The 22,246-nt window shown below is 41.9% G+C and overlaps 1 long non-coding RNA gene across 4 annotated transcripts in view; it reads right to left on the bottom strand.

The window, feature by feature from the left end:
• LOC140075434 (uncharacterized) overlaps positions 1–22,246 on the bottom strand; it is a 30,274-nt gene extending 8,028 nt beyond the window's left edge. For 2 of the 4 annotated variants that reach the window (XR_011849416.1, XR_011849418.1), the window contains exons 1-3: positions 22,030–22,246; positions 12,335–14,815; positions 144–188 (exon numbers count right to left, since the gene is read on the bottom strand). This is a non-coding gene — a long non-coding RNA (uncharacterized lncRNA). The remainder of the gene's footprint in view (positions 1–143; positions 189–12,334; positions 14,816–22,029) is intronic. The other 2 variants (XR_011849417.1, XR_011849419.1) reach the window with 2 other exon arrangements.

Raw genomic sequence — 22,246 nt, 5'->3', positions numbered from 1 at the left:
TTCCTCTGAATTCTTTAAATAACTTCCCCCACCCCCTCTTAGTTGCTCTAGATGACTACTCTGACACAATACCAGCGCTTTTTTACTTCTCACAAGCCATGGGATGGAACAACAATAACAAAATAAGAGTAAGATGTACTTACAATGCCTGGTAGTGTTTTGGATTGAAGGGTTTGGTCTGGGAATAGCTGCAGCAAATGAAAAGGCAAAGTACAGACAGCAGGAAGTGAACACATGCAGCACAACTTAACCTCTTAATAGCCAAGCAACTTTTTTTTTAATCTGTATTAAATAAGAAAATAACTCTATAAAGTATTGGAGACCCCAAAAAATTAGCTTTCATCTTTCTGGCGGTAAAAATAGACAAATACAATATATTTACTTTTTTTTTTTTTTTTAATATTTAAATTTAAACGATATCTACCACCAGGAGCAAGGATTGTAAACCAAGCACACCGAAATACAGCTGTGTCACCCCTCTGGCAGGATCTGCTCTTATAATAGTTACTTAAGCCCATTTTTCTTAAAAACAAGGGTATAAGAAGCTAAAACAAGAGTGGATCCTGGCAGAGGGGGCACAGACCTGCATGAAGGTGGGCGCGGTTTACAATCTTTGATCCTGGCAGAAGATTTCCTTTAACCCCATCCTGACACGTGCCGCAATAGAATAGTACGGCAGGAAGGTACTTCCAAACCATCACCACACTATTACAATGCTAGTTATGGTGCCAGCTCACAAGCAGAGCAGGGATCATACAGGGTGGGTTTCAGCTGTATATCGCCCGCAATTGGAGATCCCTGGCCACTTTCCTCAGCAATCGAACTCCCCTTCCCCCTGGATTGCAGCCCTGGGGTCCAATGATTTCTCCGAAGAACAAATCTTCTCTAAATGTTGCACTATCCATTCTATGCCCGGCCATGTGCCTATACAGCAGTTTGACACCAAGCATTTGCCTACTCAGGAGAAATTGGGTATCAAACTTTTGTGGAGCTTTTTTGTATCTTATACATTTTGAATGTGTACATTTTTTGAAAAATGAGATTCATTTAGCCCCAAAAAATTAAGTTGCTCTACATATGTTGAGGGGTCAAACCAATAAGAGCTACTAGCAAAAAATGGGGGAAACTAGATACACTACTGAAGTTAGGGCTCATTCACACGCCATCTGCGGGCATGTACACTCACCGGCCACTTTATTAGGTACACCATGCTAGTAACGGGTTGGACCCCCTTTTGCCTTCAGAACTGCCTCAATTCTTCGTGGCATAGATTCAACAAGGTGCTGGAAGCATTCCTCAGAGATTTTGGTCCATATTGACATGATGGCATCACACAGTTGCCGCATATTTGTCGGCTGCACATCCATGATGTGAATCTCCCGTTCCACCACATCCCAAAGATGCTCTATTGGATTGAGATCTGGTGACTGTGGAGGCCATTTGAGTACAGTGAACTCATTGTCATGTTCAAGAAACCAGTCTGAGATGATTCCAGCTTGATGACATGGCGCATTATCCTGCTGAAAGTAGCCATCAGATGTTGGGTACGTTGTGGTCATAAAGGGATGGACATGGTCAGTAACAATACTCAGGTAGGCTGTGGCGTTGCAACGATGCTCAATTGGTACCAAGGGGCCCAAAGAGTGCCAAGAAAATAAGTCTGAACCATTGATACAAGGCAGGATGGATCCATGCTTTCATGTTGTTGACGCCAAATTCTGACCCTACCATCCGAATGTCACAGCAGAAATCAAGACTAGAGATGAGCGAGCACTAAAATGCTCGGGTACTCGTTATTCGAGACGAACTTTTCCCGATGCTCGAGTGCTCGTTTCGAGTAACGAGCCCCATTGAAGTCAATGGGAGACTCGAGCATTTTTCAAGGGGACCAAGGCTCTGCACAGGGAAGCTTGGCCAAACACCTGGGAACCTCAGAAAAGGATGGAAACACCACGGAAATGGACAGGAAACAGCAGGGGCAGCATGCATGGATGCCTCTGAGGCTGCTTAAATGCACCATTATGCCAAAATTATGGCCAACAGCATGGCCATGACAGAGTGACAGAATGAAGCTAGATAGCATCTAAAACATCCAATAATTGACCCTGACACTATAGGGGACGGCATGCAGAGGCAGCGGCAGCAGCGGAAGGCTAGAGAGTGGCATGGCGACATACCCTAAATGGACTCAGGCTTCAAACCAATGGGTAGCAGAGAGGAACCAAAGGCGGTGAGCAAGAAGCGCTCAAATAATATTGGTACATGATAAAAGTTTGCCAGTATATTTTGTGGATTACACAGCAGGGTGGCGACAAAGTTAACATGGAAGCCATGAAAACAATCCAAAATTCTGCCTGACACAGCTCGTTTGATAAGGGGACGATGTATGGAGGCAGTGAACTAGTAGTAGATTAAAGGTGCTGCAGTTAAAACTATGTTAGTTGGATCTTGAGATGGAGCTGGCGCTCCGCTGCCAGGCGAGCTTTCGCCAATCCAAGCCCCTGTCTCTAGGCTACTCCCCAAACAGCACTTCTAAGAACCTTTTGTATAAGATCAAGTGTAGTAGCGTTCTTATAAGTTTAGGATATGGCGGGTGAGGGGAATGTAAACAGATGCGCAAGAAGCGCTGAAATAATAACAACTTTGATGTGGAATCCATGAAAACAACCCAAATTTCGGCCTGACAAACCTCGTTTGATAAAGGGACGATGTATGGAGGCAGCTATATGGACGACTTTTGGAGGTAGCAATGGAGACAACGTGTGGAGGCTGCTATGGAGACAATTCAATTTGGATAGTGCCTGTATGTGGCAGTCCAAAAAATGTTTCAAACCAGAGGAGCAGGTAGGTGGCCCTCCAGAAAAATGGAATAGATTGAGTGCCTGTATGTGGCAGTCCAAAAAATTTTTCAAACCAGAGGAGCAGGTAGGTGGCCCTCCAGAAAAATGGAATAGATTGAGTGCCTGTATGTGGCAGTCCAAAAAAGTTTTCAAACCAGAGGAGCAGGTAGGTGGCCCTCCAGAAAAATGGAATAGATTGAGTGCCTGTATGTGGCAGTCCAAAAAAGTTTTTAAACCAGAGGAGCAGGTAGGTGGCCCTCCAGAAAAATGGAATAGATTGAGTGCCTGTATGTGGCAGTCCAAAAAAGTTTTTAAACCAGAGGAGCAGGTAGGTGGCCCTCCAGAAAAATGGAATAGATTGAGTGCCTGTATGTGGCAGTCCCAAAAAATTGTTTAAAACAGAGGACCGGAAAGGTGGCCCTCCAGAAAAATTGAATAGATTGAGTGCCTGTATGTGGCACTCCCAAAAATTGTTTAAAACAGAGGACCGTGTCGGTGGCCCTCCAGAAAAATTAAATGCATAAAGTACTATACCTAGAGCCAGTGGGCCCTGTCAAAAAACAGCCAGTTTCCTCTGCTTTACTGTAGAAAGAGGAGGAGAAGGAGGAAAATGAGGAGGAGGAGGAGTGGATAAATTATTCAGGTTGAGCTTCCTTCACCTGCTGGAGATTTGAAATTAGGAGAAATCCATGCTTTATTCATCTTGATAAGCGTCAGCCTGTCAGCGCTGTCAGTCGACAGGCGTGTACGCTTATCGGTGATGATGCCACCAGCTGCACTGAAAACCCGCTCTGACAAGACGCTAGCGGCAGGGCAGGCAAGAACCTCCAAGGCGTAGAGCGCCAGTTCGTGCCACATGTCCAGCTTTGAAACCCAGTAGTTGTAGGGAGCTGTGTGATCATTTAGGACGATGGTATGGTCAGCTACGTACTCCCTCACCATCTTTCTGTAAAGATCAGCCCTACTCTGCCGAGACTGGGGACAGGTGACAGTGTCTTGCTGGGGTGACATAAAGCTGGCAAAAGCCTTGTAAAGCGTACCCTTGCCAGTGCTGGACAAGCTGCCTGCTCGCCTACTCTCCCTCGCTACTTGTCCCGCAGAACTACGCACTCTGCCGCTAGCGCTGTCAGAAGGGAAATACTGTTTCAGCTTGTGCACCAGGGCCTGCTGGTATTCATGCATTCTCACACTCCTTTCCTCTCCAGGGATGAGAGTGGAAAGATTTTGCTTGTACCGTGGGTCCAGGAGAGTGAACACCCAGTAATCGGTGCTGGAATAAATTCTTTGAACGCGAGGGTCACGGGATAGGCAGCCTAGCATGAAATCTGCCATATGCGCCAGAGTACCAACGCGTAAGAATTCACTCCCCTCACTGGCCTGACTGTCCATTTCCTCCTCCTCCAACTCCTCTTCTTCTGCCCATACACGCTCAACAGTGTAGGACTCAACAATGGTCCCCTCTTGTGTCTCGCCAACATTCTCCTCCTCTTCCTCCTCATCCTCCTCCACCTCCACCTCCTCCGATATGCGCTGAGAAACAGACCTAAGGGTGCTTTGGCTATCAACAAGGGAATCTTCTTCCCCTGTCTCTTGTGAGGAGCGCAAAGCTTCCGACTTCATGCTGACCAGAGAGTTTTTCAACAGGCCAAGCAGCGGGATGGTGAGGCTGATGATGGCGGCATCGCCACTGACCATCTGTGTTGACTCCTCAAAGTTACTCAGCACCTGACAGATATCAGACATCCACGTCCACTCCTCATTGTAGACTTGAGGAAGCTGACTACCTGACTACCAGTTCTGGTGGAAGTTGACATCTGGCAGTCTACAATCGCTCGGCGCTGCTGGTAAACTCTGGATAACATGGTCAGTGTTGAATTCCACCTCGTGGGCACGTCGCACAACAGTCGGTGAGCGGGCAGTTGGAGGCGGCGCTGCGCTGCCCTGAGAGTGGCAGCATCTGTGCTGGACTTCCTGAAATGCGCACAGATGCGGCGCACCTTCGTGAGCAAATCAGACAGATTGGGGTATGTCTTGAGGAAACGCTGAACTATCAGATTTAACACATGGGCCAGGCATGGCACATGTGTCAGTCTGCCGAGTTGCAGAGCCGCCACCAGGTTACGGCCGTTGTCACACACAACCATGCCTGGCTTCAGGTTCAGCGGTGCCAGCCACAGATCAGTCTGCGCCGTGATGCCCTGTAATAGTTCTTGGGCGGTGTGCCTTTTATCGCCTAGGCTCAGCAGTTTGAGCACCGCCTGCTGTCGCTTAGCGACGGCACTGCTGCTGTGCCTAGAGCTACCGACTGATGGCGCCATGCCCACGGATGGTCGTTCGGAGGAGGAGGTGGAGGAGGGGTGGGAGGAGGAGGAGGCATAGTAGGCCTCAAACACCTGGACCGAGGTAGGCCCCGCAATCCTCGGCGTCGGCAGTATATGACCAGCCGCAGGGTCACACTCGGTCCCAGCCTCCACCAAGTTAACCCAATGTGCCGTCAGAGATATATAGTGGCCCTGCCCGGCAGCACTCGTCCACGTGTCCGTGGTCAGGTGGACCTTGTCAGAAACGGCGTTGGTCAGGGCACGGATTATGTTGTCTGACACGTGCTGGTGCAGGGCTGGGACGGCACATCGGGAAAAGTAGTGGCGGCTGGGGACCGAATACCGAGGGGCGGCCGCCGCCATGAGGCTGCGAAAGGCCTCGGTCTCTACTAGCCTATAGGGCAGCATCTCCAGGCTTAGCAATCTGGAGATGTGCACATTAAGGGCTTGGGCGTGCGGGTGGGTTGCACTATATTTGCGTTTCCGCTCCAGCGTCTGGGGTATGGAGAGCTGAACGCTGGTGGATGCTGTGGAGGATCGTGGATTTGACGATGGGGTTTTTGTGGCAGGGTCCTGGGCAGGGGGCTGACTATCAGCTGACACAGGGGAAGGAGCAGTGGTGTGCACGGCCAGAGGTGAACGCGCTTGTTGCCACTGAGTGGGGTGTTTAGCATTCATATGCCTGCGCATACTGGTGGTAGTTAAGCTAGTAGTGCTGGAACCCCTGCTGATCCTGGTTTGGCAAATGTGGCACACCACAGTCCGTCGGTCATCCGGTGTTTCCTTAAAGAACCTCCAGACTTCTGAAAATCTAGCCCTCGCCGCAGGAGCCCTCGCCACGGGAGCTTCACTAGTTGACACATTTGGCGCTGATGCACCAGCTCTGGCCCTGCCTCTCCGTCTGGCCCCACCACTGCCTCTTCCAACCTGTTCTGGTCGAGGACTCTCCTCCGTCTCAGAAGCACTGTGTTCACCCGGCCTCTCAACCCAGCTTGGGTCTGTCACCTCATCATCCTCCGATCCCTCAGTCTGCTCCCCCCTCGGACTTCCTGCCCTGACAACAACTTCCCCACTGTCTGACAACCGTGTCTCCTCATCGTCGGACACCTCTTTACACACTTCTTCCACTACGTCAACAAGGTCATCATCACCCACAGACTGCGACTGGTGGAAAACCTGGGCATCGGAAAATTGCTCATCAGCAACCGGACAAGTGGTTTGTGACTGTGGGAAGGGTCCAGAAAACAGTTCCTCAGAGTATGCCGGTTCAAATGGCAAATTTTGCTGGGAGGGGGCAGACTGGGGGGGAGGAGGCTGAGGTGCAGGAGCTGGAGGAGTGCCGATTTCGGTGACATGGGTGGACTGCGTGGAAGACTGACTGGTGGACAAATTGCTCGAAGCATTGTCGGCAATCCACGACATCACCTGTTCGCACTGTTCTGGCCTCAACAGTGCTCTACCACGAGTCCCAGTAACTTCAGACATGAACCTAGGGAGTGTAGCTCTGCGGCGTTCCCCTGCTCCCTCATAAGCAGGTGGTGTCTCACCCCGCCCAGGACCACGGCCTCTGACCCCTGCAGTAGTTGGACGCCCACGTCCCCGCCCTCGTCCTCTACCCCTAGCCCTCGGGTTAAACATTTTGAAAATGAGAGTTATAACTTGTATTTTTTTTTTACCTTTTTTTTTTTTTTTTGTTTTTTTTTTGTGTTTTTTAGTTTTTAAAACCAAACGATGCTATCCTATTGCTATGGCTATTTTCTAGCCAAGTATTACAGCACACTACTATGCCAGATGAGATGACGCTGAGTTATGAAAAAAATAAACATAAAATAAAAAAGGAAATGGCAGACTGTGCCTAGTTGAAATACAACCCCGGGCCCTAATAAATTTTCCCACTTCGGTCTTTGCGATGGATATGTGCGTCACTAAAACACAGTGGTCGCAAGTCTGACTCCAAATTGCTCCCAATTTGATAGTAGATGCACTGCAGCAAGTACAGCCACCAGCAGATCAACCAGAAATCAAATATATATAACGCTACTGTAGGCGTAATTAAGACGTTTGTATTCTCCTATGGCTATTTTCTAGCCAAGTATTACAGCACACTACTATGCCAGATGAGATGACGCTGAGTTATGAAAAAAATAAACGTAAAATAAAAAGAAACTGGCAGACTGTGCCTAATTGAAATACAACCCCGGGCCCTAATAAATTTTCCCACTTCGGTCTTTGCGATGGATATGTGCGTCACTAAAACAGAGTGGTCGCAAGTCTGACTCCAAATTGCTCCCAATTTGATAGTAGATGCACTGCAGCAAGTACAGCCACCAGCAGATCAACCAGAAATCAAATATATATAACGCTACTGTAGGCGTAATTAAGACGTTTGTATTCTCCTATGGCTATTTTCTAGCCAAGTATTACAGCACACTACTATGCCAGATGAGATGACGCTGAGTTATGAAAAAAATAAACGTAAAATAAAAAGAAACTGGCAGACTGTGCCTAATTGAAATACAACCCCGGGCCCTAATAAATTTTCCCACTTCGGTCTTTGCGATGGATATGTGCGTCACTAAAACACAGTGGTCGCAAGTCTGACTCCAAATTGCTCCCAATTTGATAGTAGATGCACTGCAGCAAGTACAGCCACCAGCAGATCAACCAGAAATCAAATATATATAACGCTACTGTAGGCGTAATTAAGACGTTTGTATTCTCCTATGGCTATTTTCTAGCCAAGTATTACAGCACACTACTATGCCAGATGAGATGACGCTGAGTTATGAAAAAAATAAACGTAAAATAAAAAGAAACTGGCAGACTGTGCCTAATTGAAATACAACCCCGGGCCCTAATAAATTTTCCCACTTCGGTCTTTGCGATGGATATGTGCGTCACTAAAACACAGTGGTCGCAAGTCTGACTCCAAATTGCTCCCAATTTGATAGTAGATGCACTGCAGCAAGTACAGCCACCAGCAGATCAACCAGAAATCAAATATATATAACGCTACTGTAGGCGTAATTAAGACGTTTGTATTCTCCTATGGCTATTTTCTAGCCAAGTATTACAGCACACTACTATGCCAGATGAGATGACGCTGAGTTATGAAAAAAATAAACGTAAAATAAAAAGAAACTGGCAGACTGTGCCTAATTGAAATACAACCCCGGGCCCTAATAAATTTTCCCACTTCGGTCTTTGCGATGGATATGTGCGTCACTAAAACACAGTGGTCGCAAGTCTGACTCCAAATTGCTCCCAATTTGATAGTAGATGCACTGCAGCAAGTACAGCCACCAGCAGATCAACCAGAAATCAAATATATATAACGCTACTGTAGGCGTAATTAAGACGTTTGTATTCTCCTATGGCTATTTTCTAGCCAAGTATTACAGCACACTACTATGCCAGATGAGATGACGCTGAGTTATGAAAAAAATAAACGTAAAATAAAAAGAAACTGGCAGACTGTGCCTAATTCTACTCAAACCCCTAATAAATTTTCCCACTTTGGTGTTTGAGGTGGATATGTGTGTCACTAAGAGCTAAACACAACGGTAGCAAGTCCCCCTGCTAATTCCTCACAATATGGTACTAGCTGCAAATAAATAAAAAAAAAATTATAACGTTATTGTAGCCCTAAGAAGGGCTGTTGGGTTCTTTTAGAATCACTCCTGCCTAACAGTAAGCTAATAGAACACCCTAACGCTTTCCCTGAGCAGCAGCAGCTCTCTCCCTAGCGGCATCCAGACAGAGAATGATCCGAGCAGCGCGGGCAGCGGCTAGTCTATCCCAGGGTCACCTGATCTGGCCAGCCAACCACTGCTATCTACGTGTAAGGGTACCACGTCATGCTGGGTGGAGTGCAGAGTCTCCTGGCTTGTGATTGGCTCTGTTTCTGGCCGCCAAAAAGCAAAACGGCGGGAGCTGCCATTTTCTCGAGCGGGCGAAATACTCGTCCGAGCAACGAGCAGTTACGAGTACGCTAATGCTCGATCGAGCATCAAGCTCGGACGAGTATGTTCGCTCATCTCTAATCAAGACCCATCAGAGCAGGCAACATTTTTCCAATCTTCTACTGTCCAATTTCGATGAGCTTGTGCAAATTGTAGCCTCAGTTTCCTGTTCTTAGCTGAAAGGAGTGGCACCCAGTGTGGTCTTCTGCTGCTGTAGCCCATCTGCCTCAAAGTTCGACGTACTGTGCGTTCAGAGATGCTCTTCTGCCTCCCTTGGTTGTAACGGGTGGCGATTTGAGTCACTGTTGCCTTTCTATCAGCTCGAACCAATCTGCCCATTCTCCTCTGACCTCTGGCATCAACAAGGCATTTCCGCCCACAGAACTGCCGCTCACTGGATGTTTTTTCTTTTTCGGACCATTCTCTGTAAACCCTAGAGATGGTTGTGCGAGAAAATCCCAGTAGATCAGCAGTTTCTGAAATACTCAGACCAGCCCTTCTGGCACCAACAACCATGCCACGTTCAAAGGCATCAAATCACCTTTCTTCCCCATACTGATGCTCGGTTTGAACTGCAGGAGATTGTCTTGACCATGTTGCCGCCATGTGATTGGCTGATTAGAAATTAAGTGTTAACGAGCAGTTGGACAGGTGTACCTAATAAAGTGGCCGGTGAGTGTATAGTCCTATTCTAAAATGTTTAATATACTGAAGTATTTAACCGGTTAAGGACCGGGCCCTTTCCCGTTTTTTCATTTCCATTTTTCACTCCCCACCTTCAAAAATCTATAACTCTTTTATTTTTACACATAAAAAGCTATGTGACGGCTCGTTTTTTGCGTAACAAATTGCACTTCATAGTGATGGTATTAAATATTCCATGCCATGTACTGGGAAGCGGGAAAAAAATTCCAAATGCAGTGAAAATGGTGAAAAAACGCATTTGTGTCGTATTCTTGTGGGCTTGGATATTACGGATTTCACTTCACGCCACAAATGACGCATCTAATTTATTCTTTGGGTCAGTACGATTACGGGGATACCAAATTTGTATAGGTTTTATAATGTTTTCATACATTTACAAAAATTAAAACCTCATGAACAAAAATTTTTTTTTTATTTTGCCGTCTTCTTGTGCTTATAACTTTTTCATACTTTGGTGTATGGAGTTGAGGGTGGTGTCATCTTTTGCGACTTTTGATGATGTTTTCAATGATATTATTTTTAGGACTGTACGACCTTTTGATCACTTTTTATAGAATTTTTCAATTTTTTTTAAATGGCAAAAAAGTGCCAGTTTTGACTTTGTACGCGATTTTCCGTTACGGGGTTAAACGCAGTGAAAAACCGTTATTATATTTTGATAGATCAGGCATTTTTGGACGGCGGCGATACCTAATGTGTTTATGATTTTTACTGTTTATTTATATTTATATCAGTTCTAGGGAAAGGGGGGTGATTTGAATTTTTAGGTTTTTTTATTATAATTTTTTTTTTTAACTTTTTGTAATTTTTATTTTTACTATTTTTCAGACTCCCTAGGGTACTTTAACCCTAGGGTGTCTGATTGATCCTATCATATACTGCCATACTACAGTATGGCAGTATATGGGGATTTTACTCCTCATAGATTACAATGTGCTGATAGCACATTGTAATGAATGGGTTAACCCGAAGTAGCTTCGGGTCTTCGTGAGACCCGAAGCTACCATGGCAACGGATCGCCGCTCCCCGATGACGTCACGGGGAGCGGCGATCCTCGGACGCCATCTATTTGAAGCCCATGCGCCCATGCGCCGCCATCTATTTGAAGCCGCCGACAGCTTTTCCGGCGGCGTTCTGCAAGAAAACACCCGCGATCGGTGCCGACACCGTTTGCGGGTGTTACCGGTAAGCCTTTGCTGCAATATGCGAGCCCTCTCCATGCATCGGAACGCGGCCGCCGCCGTGAATACACGGCGGGCGGTCGCGAACCGGTTAATGTATATTTGAAAAAGATATTTGTGTAACTCATCATATTAATCATGATCTACATGGAAGGCATTGGAAGAACTTTGGTCTGTATGTCTGCTAAAGTAATCTATGAGAACATCATAGACGAGGTTTTGGGTCACAATTTTCACCCCACACTTTCCAAAATACTCTTATTAACCACAATATACAGGAGACATTGGGGCTGATTTACTTACACGGTCCATTCGCGATCCAGCGGCGCGTTCTCCGGCCGGGATTCATTAAGGTAGTTCCTCCGACGTCCACCAGGTGGCGCTGCTGCGCTGAAAAGCATCGGAACGCAATGGAGTTCACCGAGCCGGGCTGAGTGAAGGTAAGTGCAAGCTCCGCGACAGATTTTTTTTTTTAAATGCAGCGGTTTTTCCGAATACGTCATGTTTTCGTTCGGCATGCGCCACAATCCGATCGCGTGCGCCAAAATCCTGGGGCAATTCAGGGGAAAACGGCGCAAATCGGAAATATTCGGGTAACACGCCGCGAAACCGCGAATCGGGCCCTTAGTAAATGACCCCCATTGTCTGCTGTTAGCAACCAATCACAGATCAGTTTCTGTTTTGCCACAGGTCATTAATATGAGCTCTGAGCTTTGATTGGTCACTATAGGTAACGAGTATAAGGCAGCTTATGTGTGAGGTAATATGGATGAAGACGGACCAGACAGACACAGAGAGATAGATATACATAGATATATAGATACTGTAGATGGGTATGAAGGAGGTCTGTTTTCTTAATAAAGCTAAGCTACTTTCAGGTTCCTTTTTTTACTCTGCAATTGCTCTCGAACTTCTCATTTACTTGAATTTGGCTCCTCTCCAACATTTGTCCCCTTGAGACCCATCAGCAGTATGCTACACTACAGTGACATAAAGTACAGATCCTGTGCAACTGCAGGAGATGGGGGGTAGCTGTCACCCGCTGAAGGGAGAGGCTGTTATCCCCAAATACTTGTAATGGCAATACAATGCCAGTCCCGGATATAGAGGAAGTCAACAATAAAACAAAGTATGTTATTTCTGAAATGCACCCAACATGTTTTATTATGGTAAGTTGTTATGGAGCATCTATGCATGATACCTTTCTATGGAGGAATCTCTGGCAGCACACACTCATGTAAACAGTCAATATAAAATAGACTTCCACATAGAGCATTGTTATACAAATAAAACCTGTTTTCCCTTCAGGAGTTCCACTGTTGTACCTGCGGTTGTACTTCCTGTGTCCATGTTGATTAAGGGTGAATGTGACCGCTACTGCCAATCAGTTGTAGGACCGCTCAGCCGCTGAGCAATGCTCTGCCACAGATCCTTATGAAAGTGTGGCTGAGTGTGACATATGCAGCCTTCCCAGGTTCAATGAACTGATTATTCTGTTCCGGACTTGAAACGTGTTTGTACAAGTTTATCAAGTGTTTATTTTAACGAATAAAGAACGAAAATAACAAAATCATTCCATCCAAAGTCCTCCTGCACCAAAAACAACCCAGGTCTGTCATAACGCGTCAGAGTTGGGCATATATATCTAAATGAAGTTGGCAACACACAAAAATCTCCTTTGAAATCCTTATTGAGAAGTTGAAAGGAATGAATGACAAAAGACACCTAACTTTTTCTTTTTATTAAACATAATTTATTGCATATTAATATTGGATTTGGGGGACATTTTTAAGTAATTTACAAAAATATTGAAACTTATTATGTATTCTCTACTGTATCCACTAGAGGGAGCCGAATCTGACCATATGCAACACAACCAACTAAAAATTGTTCTATATAAAATACAATTATAAATAGATCCCTATTTATTTCTGTTGGCTAATAATAGAAAATGATAGCGCAGGTCCTATTCCTGTCCAAGTTTGCAGGTCAGGTGGTCCTTTTCTACTGCCTTTGGCATGTGGGCAAACCTTACACACCAATGATAAAAGGGTTGCAAACAACGGACCACTGGACCATTGTTTGTGGCCTGGGAGAAGGAGGCCTTAAAGCGTAACAAAGTTATAATGACTTTCCAAAATTATTATTTGTGATTCTCCATTTAAAAGCAAACAAAATGATGCCCATATTGTGCTGCTCCCCCTTTTCTTTTCAAGGTTATGGCATTTCCTGGTCTAAAAATGTTGGACAAAAATCTTTCTCACATAAGGTGAAGTGGGCGGAGACAAATATCTGCCTGTCTATGCCCTCAAGATGAGGCCAGTTACCTTGCCCACAGATCCCATGATGCTTTGTGTTCTCTTTCAAAGTAATTAAGCATTAAATCCAATTAGTTCCCCACAAGTAAATCCACTAAACTCTGCATAGTGCACATACATGATGTATATAGTGACCAGCTTGGCAGCTTCCATCACATGTAGGAGCAGGGAACATGTAATAAGTGGAAGAAATCATTATTAAACATGTAACATGAAGTCAATAGCCAATAGCAATGTGCTGTGTGAGCACTAATGGTTATTAGCTTATCTGCACAGTGCACAAAGAGCAAGGTGGGGGAGGGGAGCAGCATGAGGTGCAGATAGAAAAAAAAAAGTAGAATCACAGATAGGGATGGAGGGACTGATAGGGAACAGGGGAGATCTTGTACCTTACTACACTGTGCAGGAGACATCTGTATCCACAGTCTTGGAAGACATCCAGCTCTGTTACATACAGAGAGAGAGCACTGTCACATGACCTCTTCCTCTGTGAGCAGAAGCCCCTCCTTTCTCAGGAGTCCGTAGTTTGTAGATTTGTTTATACAGTTATACGGACTCCATGGCTAGTTAGCACAGAGAGAGGAAGCAGCCATTGTAGCACTCAGATAATCTGAGGCGGATAGCAAAGAAACTGCTGGATTTAGGTAACAAAGATAATAGGCACAGTTACTCTTTAAGTAGAGATCTCTCTTAAAGGGTTTGTGTATGCCAGCACTGCAAGTGCCTGTTTGTTGTACACATCCAGCGGGCTGTACTGCGAAGACCTCCCGTGAATAGTGGATGAAGGTCCGTTCTTGAGAGAGAAACTTGAGGCAAGGCAACAGTGACAGCTTTGCAAGGAGCCAAGAATAGGAAACAAAAAATGCCTAATATTATCTGTGTATACAGTGTAATTAATGTTCATATTCCCTACAGAAAAGGACACCTTAACAATCAGGACTAAACTAAACATGCAACAAATATTGTTAAATATTTCAAATATGTTTAAAATCAACTTTCATCACTGAATCTTTAAGATTTAGAAATGAAATTAGAAATTTTTAACAATTGTTCACCCACCATTAAAGACGGTGCAGGTATTAAACGATCTGTCTCTGATACGATGACAGTAAGTGACGGTGGTACATGTAATCCTGTTCTTGAGTTATCAATAAATCGAGATCCAATGAAATATAAGATGGGGCCAAATGGAGATTTTACTCTCCAGTATGAGTGCAGATTGTCCCAGGCAACATAATATTTTTCATTTTGGGAGTCAAATGCCCATGCTCGGAATCCACAGTCCCCTTTATTCAACCCCCAAGACTTTGGAGGAGAGTCAGATGTATATGCTTGGTTGATTCTCTCCCATATCAACATTACTGGCCAATATGCCTCCTCAAATGTTGGTATCGATGTGCAATCCATCTCCTTTATGTGTACTGTGCTTTCTCTTTCTGAAACGACTCCAGTTGTACAGAATCCAAGTTATTAATGCAAGAAATATGTCTGTGGTATAATGAAAAAAAGAAGAATTTAAAAAAAACTGTATTTAAATATCATTTTTTTTCATATAATTTTCAATGCTTATTAGGGTTAGGCCATAAATTACATTTTTCAATAGGGGATAGGGGGTAAATGTCTGGAGATGTGTGCTCCCTCCAGTCTCCATCAGCTGCCCTGTAAAGTCAATTCCTTGCACCAGCTTGTGCTGTGAACGATGCTAAACCCATAGCGGTCTAAGGAGGAATCCCTTTAATGTCTAGTGTGGACTCCCCAGTATGTTTTGTATATTGTACAATCCTCCAGAATGAATTATATAGAAATTGTGTCCTGGAGAACGGCTGGTGCTACCACTCTGCACCAATAAATAATTGTATCTGCTTACATCCATAGATGAAATTGATCAGAATTTGATACTAAGAATAATATCACAATGCTACTAAGATAACAAGAGATGGCGGGTCATGTCATCACTCAATGAGAATTCACTCGTCCTGCCAGCCATCTGTGCAGTGATTTTGGCATCTAGTCATCTGGACCCCTAACAGGATGCCCCTCCCCCTAACAGTGAACATTATTGAAACAAAATGCCTGTGTTCACACTGCATTTTGATTGAATTTTGAGAAGCAATCCAAAGGCTCCAACCGTGATCACATGCTGATCAAACATCAAGCTTTTGCATTGCGTCTCAAAACGCAACATGTGAACATGGCCCAAGTTAGAAATGCCAGTTGTAAATGGGAATGTGGGCTAGCTATAGGAAAAAAAACATGCCCTAAAGCAACCTTCATGTGGATGGAGCCTGAGGCCGGCGCCACACAGGGCGCTTTGTCTGCGCTTGCAAACGCAAACGCAGACAAAGTCGCGCCCACCGGGGCGGGCCTCGGCCCGATCGCATCGGCGTTTCTATGGAAACGCATTCGATCGGGAAGGAGCCGCCGGTGTTTTGCGTTAAAGCGCAGACAAAGCGCCCGCCTAAGGGTACCGTCACACGTACTTGCTTTGATTCAGTTTAGAAGCAAAATCAGAGTGCACGGAGCATGCCACAGCCCGATCCCATATGTGTTTCCAGGCAAAACTCATGCGATCGATAACCAAACACAGCACTAGTGGCACGAGTGACTGCACCCTAAACAATGCAGGACAAAGGGCGCTGGTTCCTGATTCCATGAATTTCCATGGAAAAGCAAATGACAAGGCTCGCCCATCTACAATTGTTCTGAGTTTCTAAACACAATGCAAGCTCATGTGTGACCGCATCCTGAAGCTACATTTTGCAGTGATAAGTTTGTTAGGTCTGGTCTCAAGTCGACCAGTGCAGTGAGTATAAGGGGTGGAAGTCTAATTCTTAAATAGTTCTTGGAGATCAAAAACACAGACTCAAAGTTAGCCCATGCAAAAAGAACTTTATTTGAACAGATAGTTGTCTTTTATCAGAATAGGTGTATGCATACCATATATAATCTTTACAAAAGTACTGAGAAGATGTTCTTTTGTTTATTTTGTTGTAACACATTTCATCAGGATTGGTAAGTCATTCTTAACCCCTTAAGGACGCAGGGTTTTTTCTCTCATTTCTCGCTCTCCACCTTCAAAAATCCATAACTTTTTAATTTTTCTGTGTACAGACCTGTGTGAGGGCTTATTTTGTGCGTAACAAATTTGACTTTCCCGTAATGCTATTTATTTTAACATGCCGTGTACTGCGAAGCTGGAAAAAAATTCCAATTGTGGAAAAATTGGAAAAAAAAAAAACGCATGTGCGTATCGTTCTTGTGGGCTCAGTTTTTACGACTTTGACTGTGTGCTCAAAATAACACTTCTACGTTATTCTTTGGTTCGGTACAATCGCGGTGATACCAAATTTATTCAGGTTTTATTGTGTTTTAATACATTTTCAAAAATTACAAAAAAGAAAAAAAAAATTTGCCATCTTCTGACGCTAATAACTTTTTCATACTTTGGCGCACAGAGCTGGGGGAGGTTTCATTTTTTGCGAAATGTGCCGACGTTTTCATTGCTACCATGTTGAGGACTGTGCGACATTTTGATCACTTTTTATTACATTTTTTATGTGATGTAAAAAGGTGTAAAAGTCGTAAAAGTCAAACGAAGACCCGAGGCTACCAAGGCAACCGATCGCCCAATTCCCCCCCCCCCCCCCGATGACGTTCAGGGGAGCAACAATCGTAATTAAGATGGCGGCGCCCACGCGCCCTTTTAAATGCCGCTGGCGACTTTGCCGGCGGCGTAGGAAGGGTTAATAGCCGCGATTGGTGCAAGTACCGACCACGGTTATTAGCGGTGGGGGTATGCTGCAATATGCAACAACCCCCACCCTTGTATGAAAGGACTCAGCCCTTGAGCCCTCTTCATACATTCCCTGCACCTTTGCGCTGTAGAGCTACGGCGCAGAGCGTGAAGGGGTTAAGGATCAATTTCCATTATGTTGACACAGGAGGTTTGCTAGATACTAGTAATTGTACTGTAAATGGTACACCTTATACAAACAACACATTCATTCCTTTGTAAATTGAAGGTCTGTCACCAAACTTAGCCTTAAAAGCTAAGAATATCTTACTAAATTATACGTTTTGGATTACTAACACAGAATATACAAATACATGCAAAATAAAATATCAATTACATACACATACAGCACGCATTATATACATGAACATATGAAACACATGATAATGTTACATGATAATATACACATGAGCACATACATCATATACATTATACACATGAAAACATACAGCATATACATTATACACATTAGCACATACAGCATATACATTATACACATGAAAACATACAGCATATACATTATACACATTAGCACATACAGCATATACATTATACACATGAAAACATACAGCATATACATTATACACATACATCATATACATTATATACATGAAAACATACAGCATATACATTATACACATGAACACATACAGCATACACATTATACACATGAACACATACAGCATATACATTATACACATACATCATATACATTATATACATGAAAACATACAGCATATACATTATACACATGAACACATACAGCATATACATTATACACATGAACACATACAGCATATACATTATACACATGAGCACATACAGCATATACATTATACACATGAGCACATACAGCATATACATTATACACATGAACACATACAGCATACACATTATACACATGAACACATACATCATACACATTATACACATGAACACATACAGCATATACATTATACACATGAGCACATACATCATACACATTATACACATGAACACATACAGCAGATACATTATACACATGAACACATACAGCAGATACATCATACACATTATACACATGAACACATACATCATATACATTATACACATGAACACATACAGCATATACATTATACACATGAGCACATACAGCATACACATTATACACATGAGCACATACAGCATATACATTATACACATGAGCACATACAGCATATACATTATACACATGAGCACATACATCATACACATTATACACATGAACACATACAGCAGATACATTATACACATGAGCACATACATCATATACATTATACACATGAAGACATACAGCATATACATTATACACATGAGCACATACATCATATACATTATACACATGAGCACATACAGCATATACATTATACACATGAGCACATACATCATATACATTATACACATGAGCACATACATCATATACATTTTACACATTAGCACATACATCATATACATTATATACATGAACACATACATCATACACATTATACACATGAGCACATACAGCATATACATTATACACATGAGCACATACAGCATATACATTATACACATGAGCACATACATCATATACATTTTACACATTAGCACATACATCATATACATTATACACATGAACACATACAGCATATACATTATACACATGAGCACATACATCATATACATTTTACACATTAGCACATACATCATATACATTATACACATGAGCACATACATCATATTCATTATACACATGAGCACATACAGCATATACATTATACACATGAGCACATACAGCATATACATTATACACATGAACACATACATCATATACATTATACACATGAACACATACATCATATACATTATACACATGAACACATACAGCATACACATTATACACATGAGCACATACAGCATATACATTATACACATGAGCACATACATCATATACATTATACACATGAGCACATACAGCATATACATTATACACATGAGCACATACATCATATACATTATATACATGAACACATACATCATACACATTATACACATGAGCACATACATCATACACATTATACACATGAGCACATACATCATACACATTATACACATGAGCACATACAGCATGTACATTATACACATGAGCACATACATCATACACATTATACACATGAGCACATACAGCATATACATTATATACATGAACACATACATCATACACATTATACACATGAGCACATACATCATACACATTATACACATGAGCACATACATCATACACATTATACACATGAGCACATACAGCATATACATTATACACATGAGCACATACATCATACACATTATACACATGAGCACATACAGCATATACATTATACACATGAGCACATACATCATATTCATTATACACATGAGCACATACAGCATATACATTATACACATGAGCACATACAGCATATACATTATACACATGAGCACATACATCATACACATTATACACATGAGCACATACAGCATATACATTATACACATGAACACATACATCATATACATTATACACATGAACACATACAGCATATACATTATATACATGAGCACATACATTATACACATGAACACATACAGCATATACATTATACACATGAACACATACATCATATACATTATACACATGAACACATACAGCATATACATTATACACATGAGCACATACATCATACACATTATACACATGAACACATACATCATACACATTATATACATGAAGACATACAGCATATACATTATACACATGAGCACATACAGCATACACATTATACACATACATCATATACATTATATACATGAAGACATACAGCATATACATTATACACATGAACACATACATCATACACATTATATACATGAAGACATACAGCATATACATTATACACATGAACACATACATCATACACATTATACACATGAACACATACAGCATATACATTATACACATGAGCACATACATCATACACATTATACACATGAACACATACATTATACACATTATACACATGAACACATACAGCATATACATTATACACATGAGCACATACATCATATACATTTTACACATTAGCACATACATCATATACATTATACACATGAGCACATACATCATATTCATTATACACATGAGCACATACAGCATATACATTATACACATGAACACATACATCATATACATTATACACATGAACACATACAGCATATACATTATACACATGAACACATACAGCATATACATTATACACATGAGCACATACATCATATACATTATACACATTAACACATACATCATATACATTATATACATGAACACATACATCATACACATTATACACATGAGCACATACATCATACACATTATACACATGAGCACATACATCATACACATTATACACATGAGCACATACAGCATATACATTATACACATGAGCACATACATCATACACATTATACACATGAGCACATACAGCATATACATTATATACATGAACACATACATCATACACATTATACACATGAGCACATACATCATACACATTATACACATGAGCACATACATCATACACATTATACACATGAGCACATACAGCATATACATTATACACATGAGCACATACATCATATTCATTATACACATGAGCACATACAGCATATACATTATACACATGAGCACATACAGCATATACATTATACACATGAGCACATACATCATATACATTATACACATGAACACATACAGCATATACATTATACACATGAGCACATACATCATATACATTATACACATGAACACATACAGCATATACATTATACACATGAGCACATACATCATACACATTATACACATGAACACATACATCATACACATTATATACATGAAGACATACAGCATATACATTATACACATGAGCACATACAGCATACACATTATACACATACATCATATACATTATATACATGAAGACATACAGCATATACATTATACACATGAACACATACATCATACACATTATACACATGAGCACATACAGCATATACATTATACACATGAACACATACATCATACACATTATATACATGAAGACATACAGCATATACATTATACACATGAACACATACATCATACACATTATATACATGAAGACATACAGCATATACATTATACACATGAGCACATACAGCATATACATTATACACATGAGCACATACATCATACACATTATACACATGAACACATACATCATATACATTATATACATGAAGACATACAGCATATACATTATACACATGAGCACATACAGCATACACATTATACACATGAACACATACATCATATACATTATATACATGAACACATACATCATATACATTATACACATGAACACATACATCATATACATTATACACATGAACACATACAGCATATACATTATACACATGAACACATACAGCATATACATTATACACATGAGCACATACAGCATATACATTATACACATGAACACATACAGCATATACATTATATACATGAAGACATACAGCATATACATTATACACATGAGCACATACAGCATACACATTATACACATGAACACATACATCATATACATTATATACATGAACACATACATCATATACATTATACACATGAACACATACAGCATATACATTATACACATGAGCACATACATCATATACATTATACACATACATCATATACATTATATACATGAACACATACAGCATATACATTATACACATGAACACATACAATACAGACAATTTCGATATAAACATATGCAGGATGCAAATACAGTATACAATACACACACCTTACATTAATATGACACATACAACTTACATGTCAGACAGGTCTTCAGCAGCAGGGGACAGCATTAGAGGGGAAGCAGCTGGAGAGAAGCACAGTGTCCCTGCTCCCTCCTCCCCTCTGTCCGGTATATATGCAATTTCCTGTAAGAGAAGAGTCTATACGGTAGTGATGGGAAGTCCGGCTCATCTTACTGAGCTGGATCATTAGGCTCCGCTCACTAAGAAGAGCCGTCTTTTTTGGCTCCTGA

This window comes from Engystomops pustulosus, chromosome 8 (assembly GCF_040894005.1).
Source record: "Engystomops pustulosus chromosome 8, aEngPut4.maternal, whole genome shotgun sequence".
NCBI lineage: Eukaryota > Metazoa > Chordata > Amphibia > Anura > Leptodactylidae > Engystomops > Engystomops pustulosus.
This window is presented reverse-complemented; position numbering and strand designations above follow the sequence as displayed.